This window comes from Nelumbo lutea, chromosome 3 (genome assembly GCF_056320005.1).
Source record: "Nelumbo lutea isolate HS-2025 chromosome 3, American lotus-T2T, whole genome shotgun sequence".
NCBI classification, from domain to species: domain Eukaryota; kingdom Viridiplantae; phylum Streptophyta; class Magnoliopsida; order Proteales; family Nelumbonaceae; genus Nelumbo; species Nelumbo lutea.
In genome coordinates, this window is record NC_142686.1 from 104,284,445 (window position 1) to 104,296,798 (window position 12,354).

Genomic DNA, 12,354 nt, shown 5'->3' on the forward strand with positions numbered 1-12,354 from the left:
TTCACAGTTTCCTGTTCACTGCACCAGCATCAGAAGAAATTCCACCTAGTAGCTTGATCCCAAGCATGCAAATCTAGGAAGATGGGTGGAGCAGGTATAAGAGCATTGGGCCCATTGAACAAAGCCCTCTTTGGTAAGTGGCTATGGAGGTCTGGAGTGGAAAAGGAGCTATGGAAGAGGATGATTAGAAGCAAATATGGGTGTACTCACATAAAATGGGAAACAACACCTACTTTTAGAATCCTATGGATCCAGCATCTGGAGAGGAGCATTAAAAATTAAGGATTATTTTCTTTTTTCTGGCTACTTATATTTTAAGGTGGGGAATGGAGAGCACATAGTATTAAAAATTAAGGATTATTTTCTTTTTTCTGGCTACTTATATTTTAAGGTGGGGAATGGAGAGCACATTTGTTTCTGGTAGAACCCTTAGGGCAGATGGAGTCATGGTGACCTCTATGTGAAAGATTTCCCAACTTGTAAAATATGGCCTGTAACAAAGAAGACACTGTCAAGGAATGTTATGAGATTATATGCAACCAGGTAGTCTGGTCCCCTTGTTTGAGGCACAATTGGGAAAGCGGAGAGGATGCTGCAACTACTAATGAAACTCTGATTTTGGAATCATCTGTTTTCGGTGATTTCAGTGTCTTGGAAGGAGCAGCTGAGGAGTCTGTGGCTTGGGAATGGATTTGGAAAGGCTGGTATCCATCTAAGTGGTCCTTTTTATGTGAACAACCCTCTTACACAGAACCCCTAATATTGATCATCTTCTATCAAAAAAAGTGCAGGATGAGAATAGTAAGTGCTGCATGTGTGGCTTGACACCAGAATCTGTTGGCCATCTTCACCGTAATGTAGTTGTTGAAGTTTGGAATCATTTCCCCAAGCTTTTCAAGATGCAGTCGGCAACATGTTAAATGCCTGGTCTCTTCACCAAGACATCAACCAAGGCTTTCAGTTGTAGAGGTAACATTTCATGGAGAGTTCTCACGGCTATTTGCTGGTTGACATGGAAAAGAATGTAACTTAATATTTAAATATCAAATCCTGATGGAAGGCAGCAGCTCATTTTTGTAGGCTCCTCAGGAATTGTAATCTGTTCCATTTTCTTTGATCTGAGGGTATTTCACTGATGCAGCAGCATGCACTTGGTTAAATCAGTTTGAGCCTCTTTGGAAAACCAGAAAGAAGCTGACAGATTTGAAGAAAAGGAAGAAATGGTCTTAGAAAGGCTTTTGGCCTCATTCTTGTCTTGAAGGAAATTTACAGGAGAAGAATTGGTGAAAACTAAAAGTGGAATCTGGTCTGCTTAGTTTTTGTTATTTTGAAATTACTATTTATAGTAACTCTCGGATGTACTATTTATAGTAATTCTCATAATTACTATTTTTATTAAACTCATGGTTGACTACTTTTAGTAATTTCTGATGTCTTTAAATTAAAGTGGTTTTAGTTGGATTAGGAAAGTGCTATTAGAGTTGTTTAGGAATTGAAGTCCTTATTTAAGTGTCCTAATGGATCAGTTATGGATTTGTCTTAGATCTAAAATAATTAGGAGTTGTGTTGGGTCAATTTTTTAGTCCAAATTGAAGTCTAAAAGGGGACATCCGAGTTAGTAAGGGGGTTTGGGACGAAGGGGAAGACAATTGAGTTGAAGAGTGAAGCGGGTTTTGGAAGTGTAAAGAGACTGGGCCGAATGGGTCCTAGTATCTTCTCTTGTAATATCTTCCCTTTTATTGTTGGCTAATGGGCCTGCTATTTCTTCTTGTTTAATCTCTTTATGTTACTGCCTAGCTGGCCACCCACTTAAGGGCATACTTGTCTTTACTCTAACCAAATTCTTAATAAAAAAAGGATTAGAGGAGAAAGGGAAGATAATTCAATTCTTCTTCTTCTTCTTCTCTTTTCACCATCTTCTTCTCTTGTATTGCTGCTTTTACTTCTCTTCTTCATTTTTCTTCTAATCTTCAAATTTACACCTAATATTTGAGGACTGATTTACATCTTGGTATCAGAGCAGGTCTATTTCTTCCTTTTTTCTTTCTTCTTCTTTTCCCATGCACCCTTAGATTAAGAGAGTGTATGGAGAGATAGATTCTTTATAGTTCAAAGGATCTCTGGCCTAGTTGGTAGAGGGTTTGGAGAGTTTAAATCTGGCTGGATATTGCCAAGAAGCGGTGGTGTTTTGTTGCTGCCCAAAACCCTAGCCGATTGGAGATTTTCGAAGGTATAGGTAAAGGTGAAGCTTTGGGTGTGGCGCTCTGTGCTTGGGAGGTGTCTTGTGACTCCTAAAGGAGGGCGGTTCAGGTTTGGAAGAGATTGGGAAGTTCTGGTAGGAGCGGCTGCATCTTCTCTCTTCCTCCCCAGCAATTGAACGGAGTAAAACCCTAGTTTTCAAGCATCTGGGTTCTGGTTTGACTCAAGTAAGTTTATATAGACAAAATTTCTGGTTCTTTGATTTTCGTTTGATTAATGGAGCCATACAGAAGTGAGTTCAAGCAAGTGCCGGTTTCAGGCCTTGGCTCGGTAGATTCTGTTTTGACTGATGTAACCACAATCAAGCTAGATGGGACAAATTATCTTGCTTGGGCACAGTCTATAAGAATTTATGTCTGTAGTAGAAGAAAACTCAGGTATCTCATAAGTAGTAAAGTGAAACTTGAAGAGACATATCCTGAATTTGAGAAATGGATGCAAAAGAACTATATTGTCATAGGATGGTTGGTCAATTCTATGCAACCTCATATAAGTCAGCATTATCTCTGGATGTCTTCGGCTAAGGAAATATGGGACAGTGTTACTGAGACCTATTCACAGAAGTTGAATGTAGCCAGAGTCTATAAGTTGAAAAGTGATGTGAAGAACCTAAGACAGGGGGAGAAGAGTGTAGCAATCTACTACTCTATACTGAAATCCCTATGACAAGAAATTGATGTTATGGAGACAGTTGTATGGGAGAGTAAGAATGATGCTGAAATGTATAGGAAGTTGGTAGAGAGAAATAGGGTGTTTGAATTTCTCACTGGACTCAACCCTGAGTTTGACATCATTAGGCAAAATATCCTGGCCAGAGATGATGTTACTCTTTCCCAGTCATATGTTACGATAAGCAGTGAGGAGAGTAGGCAACAAGTTCAGTTGCAGGGTCCACCTACAGAACATTTTGCACATGCTAGAATAAAGCCAAAGGGTCCTATTGAGAAAAAGGGGCAGATATGTGAATATTGCAAGAAACCAAGACATACAAAGGACACTTGCTGGAAGCTTCATCCTGAGCTTCTTCCTAATAGGTTTAAGAACAACAACAGCTCTAAGAAGGGCAGTCAGGTAGGAAAGCCTAAGGCAGCTAATGTTGCTACAGTACTTGAAGAAGGAAATAAGGAGAGTGAAGAGAAATCAACCATTGAGCAGTTGGCAACAGTGAAGGCGGATTTTGAAAAGTATGAAAGACTACTAAATCACTTGGAAGCTACTGTTTCTTCATCTCACTCTTTCAACAACAACACATCATCTTCAACAGCATTTGCCCACCCAGGTATTCGTGCTTCTGCAAATCATGCTTCAGTTTCAGGTAATCATAAAATCCCTTGGATTATTGATTCCGGTGCATCAGACCATATGACCAGCATGTCTAATCTCTTCTGCTCATACCACCTTCTCTCTGACAAAGAGAAGGTATCCCTTGTTGATGGGTCTCTTGCTCCCATCTTTGGTAAAGGAGATATAAAGACCTCTGACACTGTTTATTTATCCTCTGTCCTTCATGTCCCTAAACTTAACACAAACATTTTATCTGTTAGCAGCTTAACTAAATCCATGAATTGCAGCATAACCATTTTTCACACATTGTGTTTTTCAGGACCTGCAATCTCAGAGGACGATTGGGAGTGGCCATGAGGCGAACGGAATATACTTGCTAGACACACCGGATCGAGCTTTGGGACCACCTCATGGAGTTGCCTTAGAGTCAGTTTTGTTAGTGTCTGTTAACAAAGTCTTGTTATGTCACTTTCGGTTTGGTCATTTGTCATTTTCTGCTTTGAGTCATTTGTTTCCAGACATGTTTAAGGGAGTGTCTTTATCGAGTCTTCATTGTGAGTCGTGTGAACTGGCAAAGCATTGTAGACATTCTTATTTAGTAAGCAATAAAAGATCTCTTTCTCCTTTTCATATTGTTCACTCTGACGTGTGGGGGCCATATCATTTGCCAACTATGGGGGGTTATAGGTATTTTATCCTTTTTATTGATGACTACTATCGTTACACTTGGATTTATCTCATGAAATCCAGGGATGAAGTACCAGCTATTGTGCAAAAATTTCATGAACTCATCCTCACCCAGTTTAACTCTCGTATCAAAATATTCCGTTCTGATAATGCTAAGGAGTATTTTGAGAGAACCCTCTCCACCTATCTTGAGACTGAGCCGAATGGGTCCTAGTATCTTCTCTTATAATATCTTGTCTTTTATTGTTGGCTAATGGGCCTGTTATTTCTTTTTGTTTAATCTCTTTATGTTACTGCCTAGCTGGCCGCCCACTTAAGGGCATACTTGTCATTACTCTAACCAAATTCTTAATAAAAAAAAGATTAGAGGAGAAAGGGAAGATAATTCGATTCTTCTTCTTCTTCCTTCTCTTTTCGCCATCTTCTTCTTTTGTATTGCTGCTTTTACTTCTCTTCTTCCTTTTTCTTCTAATCTTCAAATTCACACCTAATATTTGAGGATTGATTTACATCTGGAAGTTTAAATAGTTTAGGGGAGGGGGGAGGAAGGATCGTTGTGGCTATCTTGGGTGGGAAGGCCAATGGAATTGATAGAAGTTGGGGGCAATTCCATTGCTGTTGGTTTATTTCCACTAGTGCTTCTCTCAGTGCCGAGAGAAGTTTTTGGTGTTTGTCCCTGGGAGGTGGTGGAATTCAAATTGTAACCTGGAAATTTTGATGCTCTGATTTCATTTCTAGTCACCCCCACACACAGTGATTTAAAAGGGGCGTGCCTAGGTGCACAGGCAAGGCGCATTTTAGGGTATGCGCCTCGTCTAGGTCCTAGGCATAGCCCTTTCAAAAGGCACATGCCTGGTGCGCCTAGGCATGCGCCCGATGTGTGGCACAAAGGTGTCTCATAGAATCAGGAATGTAATATGTTTTGCATCACATTAGATACCTGAAGTAATGCAATTAAGGAAAAAAAGAGATTGTGGATTTTACATGCTTGAAAATGTTTTATATGTTTGGTTTTATTTTTAAATTCTCATTTGAATATGCTTTACATGTTATGTTTATGTATTTTAATTTTAGATAATAGGTTTTTTAAAACTTGAGTTTATATTTTTATTAATATTATACTTATTTTTTATTTTTGGCATTTTTTTGAATTTTATGACATATTTTTTATTTTTTTATCTTTTTTTTTGTATTTTTGCGCCTTGCTTCAAAAAGGCACATGCCTCGCCTTGCGTGTTAGGCAGAAATTGGCCCTTGTGCCTTTTTTTGCGCCTTGCGCTTTTATAACACTGCCCCCCACAGCCCCTCATTCAGCCCACAAAGTCCGCCACCATATCCTAACTTGATAGGACTCTAACCCATCCTACATCACTCACCCTCCATATAATACAATTACTTTTACCATTTTCTATCAAATGAATTTGTCATCTTTAATTCTTGTTCGGACATCATATAACCTTAGTTTAAGTGTATTTTTGGCAGTCTAAAAAAGAATTTTTTTTATAAATAATAGATGAAAGATGGAAGCAAAAATAAAGATACCTTTACGAGTAAATTGTGAAATTTAGTGTCAACATCAAACACACGAAATCTGAAACACAAGATGCATAGATGAATAAGTAAAACAAAGAAGGCCAGAATAAACTAGAAAGAAATTCATATATAAGAAAGAAAGAATCTTACACCAAAGGCTGAATAATCTCAAACTGATAAGCAATAGGAACTTTTCCAATCCACACAGGATCAAGTGTGTTCAATATTACTTCTGTACGACCCAGCTCCTCAAGAGTTCCATTGCTTTTCTTTGTATAAACTACAGCCATAGGATCACTCTGTAACACAAATGTTAATAGGAATAACAATGCAAGCAAGGAATAAATCCATTTGATACTGACATAGAGGAACAAAGCAGAAACAGCATGGAGCTTTGTTTTAAGGTTTCACTATTAACACTTAAAGATTGAAAGGTTTTGAGAAGAGAAAAAGAAACAACAATGCAACCAAGGGCAGCTGGTCACCTTGGTTGGCCCCCTAGCCTGAATGCTTTGACTTTTATAAAAAAGGCACCCATCTAAGTGGCTAGGTGCCCATCTAGGTGACAATAATCATAAGGTGAGTGCATTATTAATATTATAGTTATTACCATGGCTGCATCTTATTAGTATATGTTTTGATACATTCTATATGTGTAATATATATTCTTGCACTTAGTTTTAGGGTTTCACAATTAAAATGTATTTTTTTGATCAATAACAGAACCCTTTCATTAAAAGAAGTGAAATGGGTACAGAAACAGGGAGGGGTAACCTCTTTTACCTCTCCCCACAAAATACAAACAATGAAATTACAACATAGATCAGAACAATGACTTCTTCCAACCCCTTGCTACGAATCAGTTAGCACACCTTTTAACCCACTGCATCTCACTTCCGTTCCCTAAGCCAACCACTTGAAGTTTCTTCTTTCATTAATATACGACCACATACCATTGTCCTCCTTTTCTAGCCACCCTATTACCACTTTTGAGTCTCCTTCAATGATCAACCGGCTAACTTTTAGCTCTTTAGTTCTTCTTACACCCTCCAAAACAGCTATAATCTCAGCTTGAAGTGAATCCCCAATTCCAACGGAGCATGAATTAAGAGCCTTGACTAACCTCCCTCACTCCTAAACACTCCCCCTATCCTTGAAGGTCTAGTGTTACTTTCTCTGCTACCATCGAAGTTCAATTTTATGAAACCTTCCATTGGTGGAGTCCACATGGGACATGAAATACTCCTCCTGAGGGCTGAGGTTGCCACTTCCTTCCAGATATTCAGCAATGCCACTATTTAGATATCATAAAAAAGAGCAAAAGATTTCGCCCAATGGAAAAGCCTAGCAGTGATTACCTCTAACAATTGTCTCTCTACTCTTCTCTTTTTCAGCAAATAATCTTTGATTCCTTTCCTCCCAAACTATCCAGCGAGCAACAGCTCTTGTACATCTCCACAACACTTCCCCTCTTCTTTGTCCAGCTACTAGCAGAAGAGTCAAAAAGACCTTGCATAGTTGATGGAATCCACCTACAACCAAACAAGGAAAAAAACCAAACCCAAATAGAAGAAGGGCAGGAGATTAATAAGTGGTAAGAGGGGCTCACCATCAGCTTTACATAAAATGCACCAGTTAGGAGACAAGCACCAAAAAAGCTTTTTCTTTTCAAGTAGATCACAAGTATTTATTTTTTTTCCAAGAAAACCTCCTAACAGAAGGCTCCAATCATTGGAGGAATCAATTTACCCCAAACTTCCTTAACAGGAAAAGGATGCCCTAAACTTTTTTTTTGATAAGTAAATAAAAAATTTCATTAAAAAAGAAAAGGAAGACTACAAATTAGTGGTGATGAGGCATCACCTACTTACATCAAAAAGAGAAAACAAGATACCCAGATTCAATACAAATTTTCCAAATTACATATTTGAAGGAGCATTTCCCCTATGTTTTCCCTTGAGCATAGACTGAATTCTGGGTGAACCAAAACCCAGTCTACCACTGATTTGCTTACTGCAGCTACTATCCTGTCCAAATTACAGCTTTTGTCATAAAAAATTCTTCCATTCTTCTCCTTCCAAATGTTCCAACAAATTGCGAATGGGATGCAGCTCCAAACCACCTTCACCTTTTTGCTACCTCTTAACTTTGGCCATGAAGAAAAAATTTTCTGAGACTGAATTTGGATGAAAATCAGATACCCCAAACAAATCTGTGAGCAATCTCCATGGAAAACTAGCAATCTTGCATTTGAAAAATAGATGTTTGACATTTTCCTCCTGCTCTTTGCATAAGAAACACCTATTGACCAAGTGAAAGCCTCTTGCTTTCAAATGATCCACAGTCAGGACATTGTCCATAGCCACCAGCCATGCAAAAGCTTCTAAACTATCAGCAGGTTGAACTAAGGCATTAAAAAAAGAGGCACAAGTAAAGGCACCAGTAGAGGAAAGAGTCCAAATCTGAGAGTCTAACTTAGAAGGATCCAAGAAAACCCTTTGTAGAATTTGAAGCAGTGCCAAAACATTGTCCAAATCCAAGTCTCTAAATCCCCTTCTGGAACCTTAATCCCATTCAATCTCAAGACCCAAACTTGAAGAAGGTAAAAAATTGGAAACGAGCTCATTTTTCTAGTTGGAAATGGCAAACAAGGAGGGGAATTGATCTATTAATGGTGAACTCCCCACCTAGACGTGTTCCCAAAACTTTACCAGGTTTCCAAAACAAAGATTATACTTGATAAAAGGAATGAAGGAAGAATGGCATGTATAGACTTCCAAGGGGCAGCAATAGTAGCTCGAGCCTGGCCTCCCGCATCCTAGCCCTCAGTTGTCAGACCATGAATGCTAAGAATCGCCTTCGCCCACAGTTTATCCTTGTCTATCGACAGCCTCCACAACCATTTCCCTATGAGAGCCATATTCCTCATCCGGATGTTCTGAATTCCTAGACCACCAAAATTCGTACTACTAACAACCTCCCAACTCTATAATCCTTTTTATCTTTTGATGACTAACTCTATGATCCTTTCTTTCCTCCCTTGGTTCCCACAAAAAAATCTCTCATTAATTTCTCTAGCCCGCTGCAAACCTTTCTTAGAATTTTGAACACCAAGAGGAAGTAGACCAGTAGGTTAGCCAAAGTTGATTTGATTAGAGTACTTCGACCACCCAAAGATAAAGAGTTCCTTTTCCAAGAGGTTAGTCTCTGTGTAAATTTGTCCACTATAGGATTCCGAAGGCTTAATTTTCTCAGGCTATCACCCAAAGGTAACCCCAAGTAATTCATTGGCCACTGGGCAACTTCACAACCCAAAATTAATGCACAGTTCGACACCTCCCTTTCTTCCATGTTGACCCCCACTACACAACTCGTATTAAAATTGATTTTTAAATTTGACATATGCTCAAACAATTGCACGACCTTCCTCAAATTCCTAACCCAACTGATATCATCACCCTCACAAAATAGAACATTATCATTTGCAAACTGTAGATGGGTGAGGGGGACTATCCCTTCCCACTCTCCACCCTCTAACCAACTCTCTCGAGTCTGCTCTTTGGATTAGCTTCCCTAATACATCAGTCACTAAGGTAAATAGGAAAGGGGAAAGGGAGCCACCTTGTCTAATTCCTCTGATAGTTGGGAAATGATCCACTACAGTCTCATTCTACCAATATAGAATAATGGCAAGATCTAATACATCCATGAATCCACTTGCACCACTTATCTCCAAACCCATAGTTCCTCAACATTTCCAACAAAAATCCCCAATCCACCAGGTCATAGGCCTTCTCCTGTTCTTCGGATTAAGTTTACAAATTAGGCCTTGTGTTCCACTTCTCTTCATCTCCTCCACACTCTCATTAGCAATTAGGATTTGATCAATAATCCGCTTATTCTTATAACAAACACTCCTTGATTTGGGGAAATAATAGTAGGAAGCACAGATTTAATCCTCCAAGAAAGCACCTTCGCAATGATTTTATACAGGCTTCACAATTAAAATTTAAAGGATCAAAGAGTTTTGCAAAAAGAAAAAGAAAGAATAAAAGATAGAGGCTTATTCTTCTATTTTCTTTTTGATTTTTTAATAAATATCCTTCAATTTATTAATTATGGAACATAAAATATAAAATAGAATATACACACACGCAAACCTTTTGAGCGATAACTTCTATTATCTCTCCTCTTTCTTTTTATTTACAATTGCACCCAAAACATTTGATCTCTCCCCACCCCTTGCTTTGCAAAATCGTCTACCATGCTATTGGCATCCCTCTATAGACCATACCCGTCTAATTCTCACTTCAATATATCAAGTCATCCACCTGAATTTTTTCTATTCCATTTCTATATGACCATAAGGCAGCTTCTCTACTCTGCAACCATCTTATTACCAAATTTGAGTAACCTTCAATTACTAATTTCTTCATATCCATATTTCTTGCTTGCTGCACACCCTCCATTACAACCATGATCTCAGTCCTTAATGAGCCTCCCAACCCCAATCAGGCCTGAAAATAGTGCAACAACATGCCAATTCTCATTTCTGAACATACCACCACTCATGACAACCCCAAATTCCCTATACTACTTCCATCAAAGTTCAGATTCATAAACCTTTTTCTAGTAGAGTCCACACTCTACATGTGGTCTGTTTTGATAATGTCCCAGCCACTTATTTTCATTTTCAATGTCATTTATTGAAAAAGATCAGAAACAAAAAAGGAATTAAAATTTATATCCTTAAACAATTTATTTACTGCCAACCAAGAGAACGTTTTTCCCAAATTTTTCTGAAATACTGTTTTTGCAGCTCAGTTTGGAAAGAGTACAAATACGCATACATACAGTACAAATACATACAAAATACAAGGTTTTGCACTCTACATATTTATATTTGTACTCCTTCCAAACTGAGCCTATAGAGCAATGTTTATTCTTAAAAATCCCAGCACTCCTCTCCAGCCAAATGCACCAAAAAACTTCTGCAGGAACAATGTTCCATGCCAGTTTTCCACTCTTAGTGAGACCTTCGACTCTCCAGCCCTTCACAAAATCCCTGGTTAGTATCCTGTTTGGATAGGCAGTCCACACAAAGAAAGCTACCTTTGAGGGCTTCTTTCATCAAATAATATTAATGGGGATGAATTTTTCCTCCAGTCTGGAGATATGATTGTAGAAAAAATTGTCCATGAATTCTCCAGACTTCTCCCACTCGCAGGTTCTTTTATCCTCTCTTCTTCTGTCCACTTGAGTATTATACAGTTTATGCAACAATTCTGCCAGTGAGTTCACTTCCCAATCATAAAAATGTCTTCTAAAATGAGGCATCCACACCACATTTCCATTCTGCACCTGCATATATTCTACCACAAAGGCTTCCGTGTCCATTGCTAAGTCAAACAAAGCATTCTTCAAGAACTCCAGGCATGAAGTTTCCATTTCATTTTGCAAAACATTCAGTCTAATAATATACTAAAGAATACCAAAACAGCATAAAAAATACCAACTATCAACAGCCAGAAAAGACGGTGTTTAATATAAGTAACTGCATGAAGAGCATTAGAAAATAAGAGGATGTTTAAGACATAGAAAACTAAAATCGCAGACAGAATGGTGAATAATAGTTGATAGTGCACTGCCATAAACTATTAAATAGAGACCATAAGAGTTTTGTGTAGGCTAGGAAATAAGAAACATGCCTCAACCTGAACAATTAACACTTGGTGCCACTTGAAAGTGCATCCCACCAAACTAAGATAGCACTGTTAGTGAGTGCAACATACTAGGATAGAACCCTCACAAATTTTCATAGAAAATTAGAAATATTTGATAATCCAATCTTCCTAAGCTTCCTAATAGATAACCACATTAAGCCACAAACATGTCAATGCTACCAAACTCACAAATCCATGATAAAGAATAAGTGAATAAAAAATTCATGCACTCAATTTCTTATTCTTTTTTTTTTTTGGATAAGGAAAAAAATTATGGTAGTTAAAGATACTCAATGCAATTCTATAGGATCCTAGCAGCAACTGTATTGCAAATAGAAATTAATTAATATTTTTATGCAAGGAAAGGTGTACCTTTGAAAGGATATCAAGGTTACGTAATTTTGCAGCAGAAAATGATAACTGCAATGCAAAATTACACAGGTAAATGTGGTGGTGTCTTGTAACAAAGAAAATTGGATGACCAAAATAAAATTCACAGCAAACAGATACAAAAGAGAAAAAAAAAAAAGATGCAAAAAAAAAAAAAAACATAAACCCTTCTGCTCATACATACAGAATTAGATATTCATATAACGATAGATGGGGATATATATATATATACTTCTAATTTTTCTAAGTATCCTTTTGAGATTAAGTCATGCCAAATAAAAGGGAAACTCAATATATTTATGGAACATCTTATAAGAATATTCCTTTTAGAACTACATGTAGTTATATATCATTTAAATCTATCTTTTGTCAACAAAAAAAAATAGTTTATCATGAGTCTCAAGGAACCACTCAACCTAAAAACTTAAGTTGTTAGGTGAGGTCCCTGAATAGGTTTTCATTCTCTAACATGCCCCCT

At 37.8% G+C, this 12,354-nt stretch overlaps 1 pseudogene across 1 annotated transcript in view; it reads right to left on the minus strand.

Moving 5' to 3' along the window:
• Window positions 1–12,354, minus strand: part of LOC148867327 (protein BONZAI 3-like) — a 38,251-nt pseudogene that overhangs the window by 11,072 nt on the left and 14,825 nt on the right. Inside the window, exons 2-4 of the transcript XR_016109663.1 lie at window positions 11,859–11,906; window positions 5,914–6,062; window positions 5,773–5,821 (exon numbers count right to left, since the gene is read on the minus strand). The product of XR_016109663.1 is annotated as a protein BONZAI 3-like (transcript). The remainder of the gene's footprint in view (window positions 1–5,772; window positions 5,822–5,913; window positions 6,063–11,858; window positions 11,907–12,354) is intronic.